General features: G+C 45.3%; 1 protein-coding gene across 1 annotated transcript in view; it reads right to left on the reverse strand.

Annotated features, from left to right (window-relative positions):
* LOC146810802 (uncharacterized) overlaps window positions 1-19144 on the reverse strand; it is a 78094-nt gene that overhangs the window by 21395 nt on the left and 37555 nt on the right. The gene's annotated exons all lie outside the window — the stretch shown is intronic.

The raw sequence follows: 19144 nt of genomic DNA on the forward strand, positions 1-19144 counted from the left end.
ACTAGGTGTGACTTTGGCCGTGCGCAGCCTAGTATCTGGGAGGAGGGGCTGGTTATCTTACAATAAACTAACACCTCAACCCTACTTGAAAATGGGCTTAAAAATTACTATAAAGGAAAAATTTCTCAGGCTAAGACTGGGGGCAGGCCCTTTCAATCAATTCTTGCCGCCTTGGGAGAGAAAGGACGAAAATGCCCAATGTCGGCTTTGTAGTAGCGGTACAGAAGATGCAATCCACATAATGTGTATTTGCAATAAGTTAAAAGACATCAGGTATACCTTATTAAAACCTGCCTTTAAACAATACGGTGTCAGAACATGCAGACAAGCAATAATGCTGTGTTTCAACCCAGACCGGGTACAGTTGAACTGTAGGTTGATTAAATTCCTCGACATTACCGCAAAGAGACTAAAAAACCTGGCCTGAGTCGCTCAAAGACTAAGTCTAATACTAAATCTAGACTCCAATATCTTTGGCCACAGCTACAATAACAACAGCAGCTATCTTTTGTTAATTGTGTTGATAATTTTATTGTCTGTGACAAATAAGCTACTGTATATAGCGATTTTATTATGGAATGAATAGAATTTTATTTTTGCATATGCAAAGGTTTTGATTAATCATGCATAATAAATAAAATACCAAATACCACCTGTTTACAGAGGACACAGACTAGGTGTGACTTTGGCCGTGCGCAGCCTAGTATCTGGGAGGAGGGGCTGGTTATCTTACATATGAGGATACAGGACAATTGCTGTGAACTAGAGGGTAGAGGGAGGCTGGGACCACGAATTCCCCATTGACCTGCTGGGCACCAGTAGCACTGCATTAGGGAACGGAGTGTGAATGTGTGTGACAGTGTTTCGTATGGATTAGGCTGATACCTGTTGCACTGTGTAGTGGTGCAGAGTGAGTGTGTGAGTGGGAGTGATAGTCAGTGGATCGCTTTTGATTCATGAAACTGGCCAACGGTGCCACTTTATACGTTGATTTCATGGCAAAGGCACAATACATTTGACATTCGGTTTACCCACGTGTCTCCAGTCTGCGGTGCTGCTAAAATCTGATCTGGTTTCTTGAACGTTCATATTTTTTATATCATTGTGACCAGTGGTGTAATCTGTAGCTATGTGAGATTGTATTATCAGGATTACTAGGGTGGAATTGGGGTGAACAGCGTGTCACACCACATAAGGGTGCTCTCTCTCTCTGTGCGGGGGGGTTAGATTAAGAATTGTCCACAGTGTGCATACTATTGATATCATAATAATAAGAGTGGGCCTAGTACTGCTAGTGATATTTTCAAAGGTGTCTTGTCCTCAAAAGTACCCGATGTTTATGGTAAAGTGATTGAATATGTGTGTTGCATACAAACTTTTTTTACATACATCCTGTGTGAAGTCTCTTTTGTGATGCTCAGTGTATTTATCGCAAGCGAATGCTGTGCCTTTGCTTTACATATTGCCTCTGAGATAAGCCTGACTGCTCAGTGCCAAGCTACCCAAGGGTGAGTACAGGTTACACAGTCAGTCAGTGTAATCACCCTCCCTTGACGGGAGCAGTAGGTACTGTCTGGCTGGGGACAACCCTTCAGCCAACCAGAAAGTGCTGGTTCCAACACTCACCCTCTAAATGGTGAGTAGCTTGAATGTTTTCTTTTCTTTTCTTCACAAGAGTGATGAGTTTGTAGCAAGGAAAGCTGACAGGAGCCAGTAAAGGTAATGCTCTTTGTAACCTGGTGGCTGCCTTGCTCAAGGGAGACCGTCCCAATGTCCTCCAGAGCTTACCTACAGGCTGTAGAGCTGAGAGTAGTCACAAACCCTTAACATGGGGCAGACGATTTGAATAGAGGGAACTGCTGAGCAGCCTTCAGACCTGGTGAGAAGCCTCAAGTTCACAAACAGCATCTTCGCTAGAAGATTTTAGAGGAAAAGGGTCTGCCAGCCATAATACCTAAAGTGGTAGTACCTAAGACCATCAGGAGTACAGCTGAAGGCCTCCTGGCCACTGGCCTTTGCTGTTTGGAGGGTAAACCTGCATTACATCTCACCCACCAATTTCACGCTTCTTGCATTCTTTATTACTGCTCAGCCACAATTTCAGAAGCTCAATGAACTTTATCAGATAACAAAACAGAAAAACATCTACAATCACTTACCTTTAATCTCATCAAGGCTTCATCAATCCTTCATCCATGTTGCAAATGCCTGTGGCCCTGCAGAATTGCCTGCAGACCCATGTCAATGACAAGCTCTGTAATCGATCCAGTCAGAACAGTCAACAACTCATTGAGTATGGGTATTTTCCTGAAGGAACTCTAAATGCCTTACATAAAACTCTCCCTAAACCAAACAGGCTTTTAGCAAAGAGATCCTTCTAACCTCTGGCCAATAACAGACTGTGTTTAGTCAAAAAGAGAGAACGATTGAAAGATCTGCCTCAAAATATATATCTACATGCAAAGAAAATAGCCTGCTTTAAGATTACCAAAATAGATTTTATCATGGATGAGGCACAGAAGCAACAGTGATTTCCACATGGGATCAAGTAAAACTCAAGTATCGGCACACCTATTATTTGAACTCTTCATTGACTTTGTTACTGTTCACCATCTCAAGCTTCTTCAGAGGCTTGCAATATCAGAGTGCAGCAGTCATAACTGAAGCAGATTGCATCTTTTCTATAAGACAGACCATCATCTCACTGCTCCCTTCATGTCAGCTCCATTAATACACAACTAACCTACCAAACATATTTACCACCTCTGTAACATTTACCTTAGCTCTGTCTTGCATCCAATCTGCTCCTTAAACTTCAAGTGTTACTGTTAAGCAGATAATAAACAAATCATGCTTATGTATGAAAACTCATGTGACTTTGACTCATACTCAGTCGGACAATATCTCAAAGTCAATAATGGATGATATCTAACCACAGTAAAATAAACATGTCACAAATCAAAATATCCATATGCAGTAAATAGTACAAACACCGCCCATCAACAATATGCCCTCAGCAAGTAGGCGAGCCACCAACAACTGAGCCTAAGTGAGGAATCTAGAGATAAATACGAACTTCAGTCTGTCACTCATATTAAGATTGTGTTTGTCTAATACGTTTAAACTGCAGTTTGGCACTTCTTTCCCTCATACTGGCTATAAAGATATCTCTGCCTACATTGCTTGAAATGCATGTCCGGCCCACTGCCTGAAGTGTTAGAATCCCCCCACCCCCCACTCCAAAGTCGGGTCTAGTTGTGCCCCTGGATCGCAAAAATGTCATGCTCTATGGACTAGTCGGCGGCAGCACTGCTGGAAGAAACTGAACTGGAGAGTCGGAGAACTATACCAAACTTAGGCACAAGAAATGTAAACACCAACAAATGGCATCTGGTTCTTGTGATTCATAAGAAGTGTAGGATAGATAAAGTAGCTGTTGCAAATAAATATTGACAACCTTGTTCATTTAGCCCGCCTACCTATCCATATCGGCGGTATCACGGGCAGAGCAAGCACAAGTTCCCGAACGTGAAGGAATCGAAATACAGTTCCTCTCGTACCCCTCGGTACCTCCGAGAGTACAATTACCATGTTTAAAAGGTACAGATACCTAGGATCTGACCATACGAATTTAGATTAATGAATAATTCTCACTAAACAAGGAGCCAGAACACGCCCTCCTTTATTACGGTCCTGACGAAAGCCTTTAGATGTTGACAGAAGGCTGAAACATGTTGACCCCCACTACTTGACAAAGTACGACGGACCAGTAACCCGGTCCCCCACCGTACTTGAACCTTTTTTTATCTTTCTCTTATCAACATTCTCAGAATAAAATCACAACAGAAAAACTGATTTAGAGATTTTTAACTTCACTTGATTTCATCACCTTTCACCACCCCTTTTTATACCTGGACGCTACTGCACAACCAGTTGGTCTTCCTCCTGGCGGAGGACAGCATATATACAATAAGACCCTATGATGATGCTGTACTACTACACATGAGCGGTGACCCAGTTCATACCGCGTTCGCACTTGTGTATAGTTATGAGGGTACTTTTGTGACGGAACGAAGAACAAAAAAGACCCTGGCTACACAGGACAAGTGGTCCATTCCCTCCCCTGATTTTTTGTACTTATGAAAGGAAGCCGAATGGATCACAGCTTCTCCTTCCCTCCCCATTGATTATTTCGCAAATAAATATTGACAACCTTGTTCATTTAGCCCGCCTACCTATCCATGAGTTAACCACCCCCTCATGTAACTTATGAAATACGCCTATATTCAAGTGCCCGATTTAAAACAGTTTACTTCTTTGATTCTTTCTTGACTCTGTAGGCCAAACATTATGGTTCTAGGCACTTATGTTTGTTTCTTTAGACGAATTTCACATTTGAGAAGCAAGAATCTAAAACACTCAGATTTCCTTTAATTTTGAGACATTCACATAGAATACTTAGGCATATAAGCACATAGGTCTACCTGCATGTTGTATTTTTGCTCCCTTTTGCAACACGGGGGATAATAATATACACTAAGGGGCATATTTACGGAAATGATGGCGCAGCAAGTTACATTGCTGTGCTGCCCTGTGGCCACATGGAAAGGGCAGGAATGCATCACATTTATCCAAAACGGTGCATTCCTGTCCCCCCCCCGCGCTAGTGCTGTTTCGGCAGCCCAGTGCCAATGCGTTACAGGCAGGATTGGTTTTTGTGCAGGAAGAGGCATCTTCCTGCACAGGAACAATCCATCGAGGAGTTTTCCTCCTTCTAGGTGTGCTGCTGAATACAGCAAACATCGAAAAAGGAAAAAACAGGGAGAAATAAAAATATTTCTCCTCGTTACACCTCACCTGGGGAGGCGTAAGATTTTGATGCATTACCAGAATTACAATTCCTTGTAAATTTGGAAACAACCATGGGAGTTGCGTGGGAATACTAACCGCAACCCCCCATGGAACGCCTTCTTTGCGCTGCGTTGTATTACTACATATTTGTGAAGCCATTCAAAGCCACGCAATGTGGCTTTGCGTGGTGGCTTCATAAATAATACTGAGGGTTTGTGTCGTACATGTACCATGGTGCTTGTGCAAGCATGATGCAAAGCTCTCATAAATATGCCCCAAAATTCATATACGTCTAGCAGGTTACAGCAATTTCTTCAATGAAAGCGGTCTCTACAGTTGCGAAAAGAAGTTCAGAACAGCAAGGTTTACATAAGCGCAGTTCAGGACATGATTACCACGCTGAGGCAAGAAGGGGAAACTGAACCGATGTTTATTGAATGAGATTCTATTTGAATCCACTCCGAGCGCACGATATTCGATTTGAGCAATCACTTGTGAAATGCAGTTATCCTGCTGGCTTTAAGTATCATAACACTCTGGCAGTGTTTCTCGGGAAAAAATATAGGATGATTGCACTCGCGGTACTTATTTTAAGATGCATATGCTGCTAGATTAATATTTGATTTACCTCTTGCATTGAAGGAGCCTGATTAGTGCCTCACGTATGCCGCTTTTATGTTTCTCGAAAGTGTCTCCAGCAAGTATGAATGATTGGACCTTTTCCAATGACACTTAGAATATGATGTATGCATTTTACAGATCGGTTAATTACAGATAATAGACCACATCTTAATTTGAAAGAGGACAGCATGCATCGCTTTGGGTTATTGCCCTATACACCAGTATCTAATATCTTCATATACAATCCTGTGCTTTATTTTTTAATTGCAGGCGCTTTTTGATGTTAGAAAACGCATGTATTATGAAAAGCACACCACTACTCACCTATAAAAATGTATTAGCATGTCTGTGTGCGGCCTTGAGGGTGAAAAATACATGTACTGCTGGCAACACCTTCAGCCTCGCCATCTGAGAAAGATCTAGCGCCTTCTAGGTGAGTATAGATAAGAAAGTCAGCACAACTTAACTATTAGTGAAATGGTTGCTTTTTTAAAGCAGAGAAAGAAGTAATGACCATTAGCATTATATTGGATTACCTTATACAGTAACATGACTTCATTTCTGCCTATACTTTATTTAAGACAGCATAAACATTTCTTATGGAGGTATGCACTTACCTTCTGACTCCAGTCTTTATACCCATCATTTTTTTGTTCTTTTGTTCACTGTTTGTGAGACATTGGGTTGTTGGTTGACTGGGGTACAAGTACTGGTAAAGCAGCAACCACAATCCTTGTCAGGGTGAGGCACAAGCCAACCCTAAATTAACCTGTGCTCAACCATCTGGTACTTTGGCACGAATCAGTCAGGCTTAACTTGGAGGCGATGTGTCAAGAGTGAAAATCCAACACAATAAGGATCCCACACCACGTGAAAAAATAGAACTTTATTTAACAAATAAAACATGACCAAAATGACAAAAATCCAATTAGTGGAACCGGACATGTACAGTTTTAAAGATTTTAGTGAAAATAGTACCAGAAAGCACAAAGGCGCCAACTGTGGATGTCTGGTCACACCAGACTGGGAAAAAGTAACAAGTTCAGGCCGATGGCGATGAAATATGGGCCAGCTACAGGGATCCATTCAGGCCCACTGAGCAGAGCAATTTAAATCCTGGTTGTGGAGTGTTATGAGGATCTATGTCGAAGTTGTGGTGTGCAGCCGAAACGATGTGTTGGTTCATATGCGGCGAGACTGCGATGCAAGGGCCTGCGTCGTCCTTGAGGATCCAGTCAACTGGGTTTGCGATGCTAAGTCTGGTGTCGAGGATGCAGCACGCAGTCGGGGCAATGCATCGGTTCTGAAGAGCTGCGAGCCTGTGATGCGGAGTCTGGTGTCATCAGAGGCTGCTGTTAATAAGAGGTGCAAGGGCGTGTGCTGAGGATGCAGTGTGCAACAGCTGTTCCGGAGATCAACTGGGCTGCGGCAGTGATGCAGGTCTTAAATACCTTCTTAGATCCGTATCTTGGTACTCATGGACTATATCCTTTAAGAATACAGTCAGGTTGCTCTTTATGCCCGAAATATCTGCAACAACAAATGATTTCCTTGTATTATTACGGCTATGAGTTACTAATTCAAGGGATACAGCCTTTACAAAGGATGCGTTACGACGCATGCCAATACACCGTATGTCGTTACAACGAGAAAGACTTGTTGCAGGGGGTAGAAGGTTTTGGATTTAACTCCAACACCTTCCTTACTGTTGCACACACTGGAGTTGGAATATTAAATTATATTATTCCAACTTCCAGGGCACCCTGACAGCAAGTCGGGGTAAAGGTATGTGTTGTAATGGCATGCGGAGCAATGGCATGCGTTGTGACGTCATACAAAGCTAATTCAATATTATTGTTGGGCTTGATTTAACAGTGTTTTAAAGCTGTTGAAAGTGCATAGCCATGCAGCAGACGCATACAGTGTAGGTTCCGGCAATTCACCAACGGTTGGACAATGCCCAGTACCAGGAACTCTGCCCTCTCATCACCGGACAGTACAAAGCCAAAGGACTCCTGGAACTGGACCCCAGATGACAAACAACAGCTGCGTCTCCTCTCCCCATGATCGACCAAAGGACCTTTTAACTGAGGCACTGCCACTTCTCCTGCAACACAACCTATGTAAGATCCCGTAGTACTCCTGCCCACAATACCAAGAACACCCTGCAACCACTCCATTGTATCTTGCTCAACGCCCGCTAACTCTGCAAACGTGCCACGGAAACTCGGACACCCTCATCACGGACACTGCCTTCATCAATGAAACATGGCTCAACCCCTCCATGAACCCCAACATCACCATGCCACTCCCAGAGGCTACAAGATGATACTCCAAGATTGTCCCAACAAACAAGGCAGAGGCATTGCCAGCATCTTCAAGGAAACCATCAGATGCACCAACACCATTGACGACTCCACACCTCTCATGGAACACCTTAACTTTCTTCTACAAACTGACACAAAGACCACGATAAAAGTCGCCCTTGTCTAAAAGGTCTCCGGGACCCCGAACAACTTTCTGCGATACCATCCCCAGCCTCATTGCCCCTCTAGCAATCAACTCTCACCACTAGATCCTACTTGGCGACTTGAACTTCTATATCGACAACCTCAACGACCAGTGCCGTAACTAGAGCTTTTGTCACCCGGGGCGATCACTCAGTTTGCCGCCCATTGATGGCCTTGCAGGTAAGAGCGGGGGTGTTGAGAGACGACCTGTGAGAGGTGTGTCAACAGACGATAACGAGGGAGAGAAAACATACCTTGTGCTCACCACAGCCCCCAAAAAGTGCCACCCGCGGTGGACCGAACCCTCTAGGTATGCCACTGGCAACATCACCAACTTTACTATCCTCCTTGAGAATCTGAACAACATTGGCCTCACCCCACTGGTCACTGAATGCACACACAAAGCCGGACAAACACACAACCCCATATTCACCTCCAGCTACAGAATAAAATTCAGCCACACCACAGAATTCATCGGGACTGACCACGCCATCGTACTCTTCACCATCACCGATGCCCAGCACACGATCAGCAACACAACCTATGAAAGATCCCGTAGTACTTCTGCCCACAATACCAAGAACACCCTGCAACCAGTCCATTGTATCTTGCTCACCACCCACTCACTCTGCAAACATGCCACGGAAACTCAGACACCATCACTACCCTCATCACAGACCCTCCCTTCATCAATGAAACGTGGCTCAACCCCTCCATGAACCCCAACATCACCATGCCACTCCCGAAGGCTACAAGATGATACACCAAGATCGCCCCAATGAACAAGGCAGAGGCATTGCCAGCATCTTCAAGGAAACCCTCGGATGCACCATCACCATTGACGACTCCACACCTCTCATGGAACACCTTAACTTCCTACTACAAACTGACACAAAGACCACGATAAATGTCACCCTTGCCTTAAAGGTCTCCGGGACCCCGAGCAACTTTTTGCGATACCATCCCTAACCTCATTGCACCTCTAGCAATCAACTCTCATCATTAAATCCTACTTGGCGACTTCAACTTCCACATCGACTACCTCAACAACCAGTGGCGTAACTAGAGTTTTTGCCGCCCAGGGCGATTCCTCTGTTTGCCGCCCAGTGAATGCCGTGCAGGTAAGCACGGGGGGGGGGGGTTGAAAGACAACATGTGAGGGGTGTGTCAACAGACGATGAGGGAGCAAAAACATATCTTGTGCTCACCACTGCCCCCGAAAATGTGCCACCCGGGGGAGAACGAACCCTCTAGGTATGCCACTGGCAACAACACCAACTTTACTAATCTGAACAACATCGGCCTCACCCTACTGGTCACTGAACCCACACACAAAGCCGGACACACAAACAACTCAATTTTCACCTCCAGTGACAGAATCAAATTCAGCCACACTACTGAATTCATCAGGACTGACCACGCCATTGTACTCCTCACTGTAGGACTTGGCCTTTTTGGCTAAAGTTCCCTAAACATTTTGCTTTCTCCCTAGACCGCTTTCCTGACATAGTATAGCCAATTTAGATGCTGTGGGTACTTTGCCACTGCAGATCAGTGACAAAGTACCCGCGATCCCTGTTTTAAATATAATGGTAATTGGTTGTCCATGATTGGTATGTTTACCTTACTAGTAAAGTCCCTAGTGATGTGCACTGTGTGTGCAAGGGCTAGTAATGCAAGTGCACGCAGAGAAGGGAACTCAGGCCTTCAGTGTAGGGCCTGCACGCAGAATGCTAATTTAGCATGTTGTCATGACACGTGCAACCAATTGTCAGGCCTGACTTTCCCTTTTACATACACATTGGGCACCCCTGTCAGGTAGCTCCCAGGTAAACACTGGGCAGGGTGCAGTGTAGGTAAAAGGCAGAACATATACTGAGGTGTGGGCTATGTTCTGACAGTGAAAAACTCTCCATTTCGTTTTTCACAGCTGAAAGGCCATTCTGCCAATAGGACAGAATGGGGGAGGCTGGGTGTTGTGTTTGTTAGCTTAGTTTCCTGTCAGTTTATAATGGAGAGATGACGTTTAGTATGTATGAACTCACAGTGTTATAACACATCTTTCTGTGAAGGTGGTTTTGTCACTTTTTGTTCATAAACCACTCTTTTAGAAAGTGGCTGAGTTTTGTGCTCTGAGCATTTCTGTGTGTCTCTGAAATGTAGATTGTCTGCCTGGAACTGAAAGGTGAGAGGATCTGGGAGAGGTCTTGACCCAGGGAGGGGTTGAGATGCCACCAGGCTGCCATGCATCTGGAGAGTAGTGGGAGGAGAAGCCTGGGAGGTGAAAAGACCTGGGCTGGTGCTATAAACCAATTGACCCATCTCCTGCTGAGTAATTAAGGATCCAGACCCCCAGTATCAAAGGGAGAGAGGTGACACTCGGAGGGAGACACCCAGAACTTATTTAGGGAGGGGTCAGGGACCCCTGAGCACATACAAACTTCAAAGACATTAAGGGGTATAACTAGGAGAGTTGAAACTCCTGAAAGTGGGAATGAAACTGATATGGATCGAGACTGTAAAGGCTTGGACCCATTCCGTGGTCAAGGGGAACATTTGCTAAAGAAGGAGCAACTGAAGAGACTGCTGTGGACAGACCAATCCTTGCTTCGTGATCTGGGGCTGGTCTGAAGTTTGCTGTTCTAACTAAGAGAGAGGCTGTTGGGACTGTACTTGGAGGCGCTGGGTCCCCCTGCTTGAAGAAGACTGTGCTTTTGGCTGTGTCTTGTAACCCCCAAGGGCCCGAGGTGCGCTGGCTCCCTGTTTAGAAATACAGGATCATAAAAGTTTCCGGAGAAGTCCCAAGCAACGCGGTGTGCGTGTGCTTTTGCAGCTTGAGACCCTCAGAAGTTGAGCCTTGTGATCGTGGGCATGCAGGAGCAAAATAAGTCTCGAACGCGCTGGGTACGTTTGGTGAGGAGCACCTGGTCTTGGTGTGCACGGAGAGACAAGGTTAGAATCGGATGCGCTGGGTGCGTGTCATGGTGCAGCCCGGGTGTTGGTGAAGAGTGCCTGGGCCTCGTGTACACCAAAGGAAGAAGCAAGACTCGGACACGCTGGTTGCGTGTCGGGGTGCAGCCAGGGCATTGGTGAAGAGCGCCTGAGCATCGTGTGCATCAATGGAAGAAGTGAGTCTCGGATGCGCTGGGTGCGTGTCGTGGTGCAGCCCGGGTGTTGGTGAAGAGCGCCTGAGCCTCGTAGGCACCGAACAAAAGAAGTGAGTCTCAAACACGCAGTGTATGTGTCGTGGTGCAGCCAGGGCATTGGTGAGGAGCACCTGGACATCATGTGCACCGGGAGAAGAGGAGGGACTCGGATGCGCAGGGTGAAGAGTGCCGGGTCATTGTCAGCACCAGAGAAGAGGTGAGTTTCGGATGCGTAGTGTGCGTGTCAATGTGCAACCTAAGGCGCTGGTGAGGAGTGCCTGGGCAGGGTGTGCACCGAATTTGAAGTAAAGTCTCCACAGTGCTGAGGGCGGGTCTCCTCGGTGTTCACTGAGACCGCCGGAAGGAGGGCCAAGTTATTGGACCCTCGGAGTAAGACAGCAGCGGCCCGGACCGGCAACCCTGGAAGAGCTGAGCCGCCGGCCCGAGTCCGCCGTATCCCGTGATGGAGTTCCGGATCAAGGCCCAAGTTGCTGATGTCGGAGAGGAGAGTGGGGTCGCGCCCCCCGGGTAACGTGGATCACCGCCTGGGGTGGGTTTCGGGGTTGGAGGGACACACTCTTGGCCTCTCACTTCTGTCAGCTGCGCGAGCTGTTGCTTTGGTTTGGATCCCGACCTGTACTGACCCAAGGAGGGGCAGTACTGGGGCCGGAGTGGGAAGCAGTACTTTTGTGTCATCATTTGATTCAGAACAGGGGCACTGTTTAAGGAGCTCGTAAAACTGTTGTATTACACTTTGCATTATTGCTGCTAACGAACTATCGAACTGTCGTATGATGCCTGACCTCATTTGTGCCTGACGAACTATATGCTTGGTGCGCTACGCACTGCATTATTTTTCCCTTGCATATTACCTGATTGTAATGTGGCGCATTGCATTATTTCTTCAGTGCATATTATCTGGGTCTAACGTAGCACTGTGTATTATATCTTCATTGCCCCGTACAGTATTGTAGCATGACGCATTGCTTTGTTTCTTCCTGGTACAGGGCATGCTGGTGGTGATTAGGCCTGGGCAAAAATGTTGTTCCGTTCGCGGAAATTGCGATAATTTGACATTTTTGCGTTCCGCGGAGAGCGCGAAAATGTCAAAAATTCCGGTTTCCGCAGCTTGGCGATAATTTGTTTCTTGCTCGCGCTGTAAAATGATACATTCTCGCGCGCGATCGCCTTACCTGAATCCCTGCGTTCGCCGACAAGTTTTCTTGATCCGGTCGCGTTCTCCATGAGATGTTGTATTGTTTTTAGCCATTTGCGCTGTCTCGCGACAGTTCGCGCCCGCAGTGACGTCATGCGTCGCGCGATCACGTCTTTCTTCTCGCGATCATGCACCGCGAGAACAACTCAAAACAAGATGGCCGCGCCCGCAAGCAACCACATGGGTAAGTTGGCGACCCGCAACCATGCAGAAAATCTCGCGAACATGCCGGAAAAAAACTTCCGCATCTTCGCGATATTTCTGCTTGTTTGCGATAATTTTAAACATTCTCGCGATAATTTGCGAAGGTTAATTCCGCAAATTCCGCCCACCCCTAGTGGTGATGCACATTGCATTATTCCTTCAAATGCAAAGTACATGACTGTGGTGCTATGTATGGAATTATTTCTCTGTTGCACAGTATAAGAGAACATCTTTACGCATTGCAGTATTTGTTTCCTTTTGCAACGTGTGTGATTCTAGCAATACGACTGGCCTAACCTTTTCAAAACGGTTAGAAGTTAACTTAACTGTTGGTTAGAAGCGGTGGTTGGGATTAGAACCTACCTACCCACCGGAAAGAATACTACCCATTCTTTTATGTTGATTTTGTATTGTGTGTAAGCCTGGGCGGTGAACTATACTCCACTCGCGGAGTTTGCGAAGTTTAGGTAACTTTGTGATTCGCGTAGAGCGTGAAGTTGCAGACTGCTTCGCAATCTACAGCGTAGCGTAGTTGTTTTGCTTCCTCGCGCGCTCAATATTCATTCTCTCGCTCGCGGTAATATCTTACCATGATTCTGCGTTCGCCAACTCGATTTTCTTTCCGTTCGCGTGCGCCACAAGATTTGTAATATAGCCGCCCGATCCCGCGAGAGTGTGCGAACACGTTATTCGGACGCGTGAGCTGACTTTGACTTCCGGCTGCTGTCTTGGTAAGATCGTGATCCTGAACATGCAAAAACTACAATCTGGTGAAGAATATCTCTTGAGCATCATAAAACCGTCTCGAAAATGATCAAGTTGGAGAATTGGTGTACATGTTTGTTTCATATGGGCTTGTTTGTACCTACATTTTTCTAGGATTTTCATTGTTTTTTAAAATTATTGTTGTGGATGGCCTGTACTTTCAATAGGGGTCTAGTTGTTTTTCTTTGCAATTTCAGCCAGTAGGGTACCCATGGGTCCATGTTTCTGTGCTGTCTGTTGAATTTAAACATCATGTAGGGCATGGATGGCATAGAATTGAATTGCTAAATGTGGTTGTGGTGTATTTCACTGTTTGGATGTGTGTGTTAAATACCTTTGTTGGATGTGTGTGTGTGCTTGATGTGTAACTTCTTTCCAATCCTTTCGTAGCCCTGTTGATTTTCATTTTTGTATTAAAGCTGTGTTGTTTAGCAGGCCTCCTTTGTCCAGTCATATATAAGCCTGCTTCAGTTCATTGTTTTCCATGGCCTGTTGTGACTGTGAGTGCCCATGTGGCTTGTGGCAATTTTGTGGTGGTAGTTTAGTAGTGTGCTTCTTTTTCCATATAGGCCTGCATGTCTTTTCTTTGTTCCCCTTGGCTTATGCTTGTTATTGTTGTGTCTTGGCCATGTGTGTGGTGGCCATTTTGTGAATACTGGCAGTGTGCTTTTTGGCATAGGCTTCAATTGTCTGTCTTCCATTTCTTGTTGTTGTGGGTGGCTAGCGGCCATTTTGTGGAGCCATCCAGGCAGTGTGCTTGCTTTTGCCATTCTGTTCCAAGCTTGTGGCCTAGTCTGCCAGTAGGCCCAGAGGTTGTCATAATCAAATGATGGGTGCATAAAAACTGTTTGTGTTGTCTGTTGAATTCTAACACCATGGATGGCATTGGATTGAATTGCAAAATGTGGTTTTTGAAGTGGAATTTCAGTTTTTGGGTGAGTGTAATGAAATAGGGCTTTTCAGCCAGTAGGTAACCCTAGGAAATCAGCTTGCGTACTTTTGGCAACTCTGCACAGCGCGACAAAGCGGACTTACAGTTTTTGTCATTTTCGCGCTCTCAATATGCGTGTTCGCACACGCGATAACAACTTTTTGTACAGTTCGCGATGCCGAACAAGCAGAATTTGCAATCTGGCAAACAATATCTCGCGAGCAACATAAAACCTCAATGATTTTGTGCATTTTCCTAAAAAAACTCCTCAGGTTGTCATTTTGCTGTAGTTTGGAGCACGGAGTCACTTTTATTTTTGACATTTTTTTTAAAAAGGGAAATAAGTTCCACAGAGACTCCAACTTCCTGTTACTGTCCTTTGTATTCACTTTTTTGTTATTATTGCGGTGGGTGGCCTGACCATGTGGGTGGCGGCCATTTTGTGAAGCCAGGCATTGTGCTTTTGCCATAGGCCTGCAATGTCTGTCTTGTATTCCTGACCTTTTCTTGTTTTTGTGAGTGGCCTGGCCATGTGTTAGCGGCCATTTTGTGGGACCAGCCACTGTGCTTTTTCCATAGGCCTCCAAGCTTGTGGCTTAGTCTGCCAGTAGGCCCAGAGGTACTACTCATCAATCATCACAGGTGCATGGAAGTTAAACAACTGTTTTTGTGTTGTGTGTTGAATTTCAACATCATGTATGGCATGGATGGCTTTGGATTAAATTGCAAAAGGTGGTTTTTGGGGTGGAATTGCAGTTTTTAGATGTGTGTTAAATAAATAGGGCTTTCAGCCAGTAGGTAACCGTAGGAATTCAGCTCGCGTACTTTTGGCAACTCTGCCAAGCGCAACAACGCAGACTTACAGTTTTTGTCCTTTTCGCACTCGCAGTATGCGTGTTCACGCACGCGATAACGACTTTTTGTACAGTTCGGGATGCCGAACACACAGAATTTGCAATCTGGCACACAATATCTCGCGAGCAACATAAAACATTCTCAAAAACGATGATTTTGTGCAATTTGCTAAAAAAAACTCCTCAGGTTGTCATTTTGCCGTAGTTTGGAGCACGGAGTCACTTTTATTTTTTTACATTTTTTTTTTAAAGAGGAAGTAAGTTCCACGGAGACTCCAACTTCCTGTTCCTCTCCTTAGTATTCACTTTTTTGTTATTATTGCGGTGGGTGGCCTGACCATGTGGATGGCGGCCATATTGTGAAGCCAGGCATTGTGCTTTTGCCATAGGTTTGCATTGTCTGTCTTGTATTCCTGACCTTTTCTTGTTTTTGGGAGTGGCCTGGCCATGTGGTGGCGGCCATTTTGTGGGACCAGCCACTGTGCTTTTTCCATAGGCTTCCAAGCTTGTGGCCTAGTCTGCCAGTAGGCCCAGGGGTACTACTCATCAATCATCATGGGTGCATGGAAGTTAAACAACTGGTTATGTGTTGTGTGTTGAATTTCAACATCATGTATGGCTTTGGATTGAATTGCAAAATGTGGGTTTTACTTTTTTTCTGGGGTATATTTCACTTTTTGGGTGTTGTAAATAAATGCCTTTTTATGTGTATGTGTTCATTGTTGTTGCTCCCTGATGCTGCATCCATCCCATGTGATGCACAAATTTTTATTTAGGGTAAACAGGCTACCCTACATTTATGTTGTTAGCGAAAAGGAGGAGAACATTGCTAAATGCTCCATTTGTCATACCTCTGTTAGTTGTTGTAAACTTGGTACAAACTATGGTACCGGAGGCCAGATGACCCATCTGAAAAAACACCACACAATCCAGTGGGAGGAGCACCTTCGTTGCATAAAAACTGGAACCATTTCTGTTGGTGGGGATAAACGAGTAGAAGGTCCGCTCACAGTGGAACAGGAAGAAGAAGAATAGGGAGACATTCTCTGTGGTAGTGGTACACAAAGTAGCCCTGTCCCCAGCACTGCAGTGGTAACACCCACATCCTCAGCAACATTTCAGTGGCACAAAAGTAAGAGTCAGCCTGAGACACCAAGGAGTACTGCTTTTAAAAAAAGTGCGACATTGAGCATAACAGGAAGGAATACCACGCAGCCTACCATTCTTAGCATGTTTACTAGGCCGGAGGGGCAGTACGAACGCAACCACCTAATAGCACGTTTGTACAATGCAAAGCTGGCTAAAATGTTAGCACTGGACCTTCTCCCTTTTTCTTTTGTTGAAGGGGTGGGTTTTCGGGAATTTGTGACAACCATCTGCCCCAAATGGAAGGTTCCCAGCCGCTACTATTTTGCCAGAGTTGCTGTTCCAGCACTTCCTTGTGATGAATACAGGCCCCAGCTAGGCCCGCAGGACACAAGGGTTCGCTCTCCTGTAATGGAATCTATAAGGAAGTTGGCACGGAAACTGCAAAGTACAAAGACAGCATTTATTAACCCTTAAGGGTGGTCCTACAATCCACACAACACTCTTCAGTATTGCATAGAGTAGCACAAAGAACCTTCGTACATGGTCCCCTTTTATACACAGTAGAGGGGCTCATAAGTGGGTGGATACAACATGAAGACGAAGAACATTACCATTTATGGTCATTTTCGATACTGAATCAATATGTGGGCGGAGCTAACGCACTCCTTGAGCCCGCGAAAACATGGTCAAGCAAGGCTAACTGATAACAGATGTGGTCAAGTCTGGGCATGCGCCAGATGGACAAAGGAGCTATTTATAGACTGTTACTGGGCAGATTACAAGAGCAACTAACACAGAGGTTGGACTCTTCTCGTGGGGAACACGTGGAGGCATGACAATACAAAATGGAGTCCAAGCTTCGGTCAACATAACAGAGAAAACACAATCTATAACAGGGGAATTAATGTCTTTAGTAAATGCTTAATCACATCGTTGTTTCAATTTACAACAGACGACCCTTTCAGCATTTACTGAAGACATCCGGCTTGTTAGGATAATCATCATATATGTCAATTGTCATCATTCCTTCAACTTCTTTAGCTAAACGTTTTTGGTGGGCAACATCAGCAATAACTTTCTTATCAGGGATACAGAATGATACACATAATGAGCAGAGCAAGGGACCACATTGAATACAAATACAGCATGAAAACAGAACCGCTACAATAATACAGAGACCAGTTAGAACCTTCCATCCCCAGGCAGTAATTAACGCCCAAAACCATCCAGAAAAAGACCAAGTGCCGTTTTCTGTATGGATCTCAGCTGCAATTTTATGCAGTTTATTGATGGCATTATAAACTGATGGCGTATGATCAGGGATAAACACACAGCAGCTACTTCCAATAATTTTACATGCTCCTCCTCTGTCAGCTAGCATAACGTCTAATACCATACGATTCTGCAATGCAACAATTCTAGTGATCTGTAATTCCTCCGTAAGATTCCCAAGTGCAGCAGCAGTCTGATTTGTCACAGCTTCTACCACTCTTGTTAATCTTCGGATCTTCCTACTGTTCAGGGCAGCTCCAACAAAGAAAAACAGTCCTAGGTTAAAATCAATATACTGTTGCAGACTGGTGTCAGTCTGATCTACATCATCAATTGATAAAGTACGTTTATACCTATTTACAGTCACATTATTCAATAATTTCAAATCCTTATGATAAGATGCAGGAGCTAAGAATACAGGAGGTAATAGAAATGATACATAGCATACCCCAGACCACCCAGCCGGCAGACGGTAATAACCTTTATTTCCACACACAAAGTACGTATTATGGGAGGCTAAGAAGGTACTATTGTTCAACCCATCAATATTCAAAACAGTAATGCAATCACTGACACCAACAGGGATGAAACCCACACTCTGGACACACAGGTCCGCTTGAGCTTGTGCTACTTGAATCACAAATTTATCTTTTCCCACAGTGTCTCTTGTGTTCGTAAAGATGTAGGGAATGGATTCATTGTCTGGTCGGTACTCTTCCCACTCCCAAATTGTCCCATTCGCTTGTGGATACCCATTCTTGTCTTGATGGCATTCTTTATTAAGTCTAAAAAGCAATCGTCCCACTGTCGGTTTCCGAGTGGCAAAAAGCAAAGTATACCATGCTCTACAAGAGCCATTATGAGAGAAAGGAAGTGGTATAAATGGTGTCCCTCCTTTCTTCTGATGAGCTGGCATCATCCCACATATCCAACAGTTCGTAGCATTCGTAGCAACGTGGGTATGATGCAGCATCTGGATGAAAGTGTTATTCAAGTAAGATTGTCGATGCTTCAACTCTTGATACGGTAATGTATAAAAATAGTGCTCCTCAGGCACCGGAGTTGTCAACACAAGAATCTTCCGAGCGGGAGTTACATCCTCCACGAACCATGTGGTTATCCCAACAATGGCTACTGTCAACATGAACCCTGATGCGCAAAGTATTTTCTTCTTCTCCATATCAAAGCAAAAATAAAACCCAATATCTTCCTGAAACTAAAAGTCTGTCAGAACTCTTCCCCTTGGGCAGCGGTTGATTTCTTCACCAGCGGGCCAAGACGGGTGTCGCTACACTAATGCAGGGCTGATCCCCCCCCCTTGCCTCATCGGCTCTCCGTTTCACTAACCCAAGGGCCGTTCTGACAGTATGTCCCGGTACCGGAAAACTCACTTCCTTGGTCGAAGATGATATCGCCTTCCTCCAGGAGTCACGTGGTCCGGAAAGAGCTCCTCAGTGGCGTTTGGCTCCGCAGCACGGCCTGTCTCTGCAGCCAAAATTTCTCGTTGATCGGTCAGCACGGCGGGTTCCACCAATCCGGGCGGCACCTTCCTACAATGCAGGGAGTGGATCCAATTCTTTCTGTTGGAGACTCGCACAGCCGTCCTCGTTGCGAGGAGGACCTGCTCAGGGCCCACCCATCTCGGCTCCAAGCTGTTCGTTCTGTCGAAGACTTTCACCATGACA

Source organism: Triturus cristatus, chromosome 7, assembly GCF_964204655.1.
Source record: "Triturus cristatus chromosome 7, aTriCri1.1, whole genome shotgun sequence".
Classification (NCBI taxonomy): domain Eukaryota; kingdom Metazoa; phylum Chordata; class Amphibia; order Caudata; family Salamandridae; genus Triturus; species Triturus cristatus.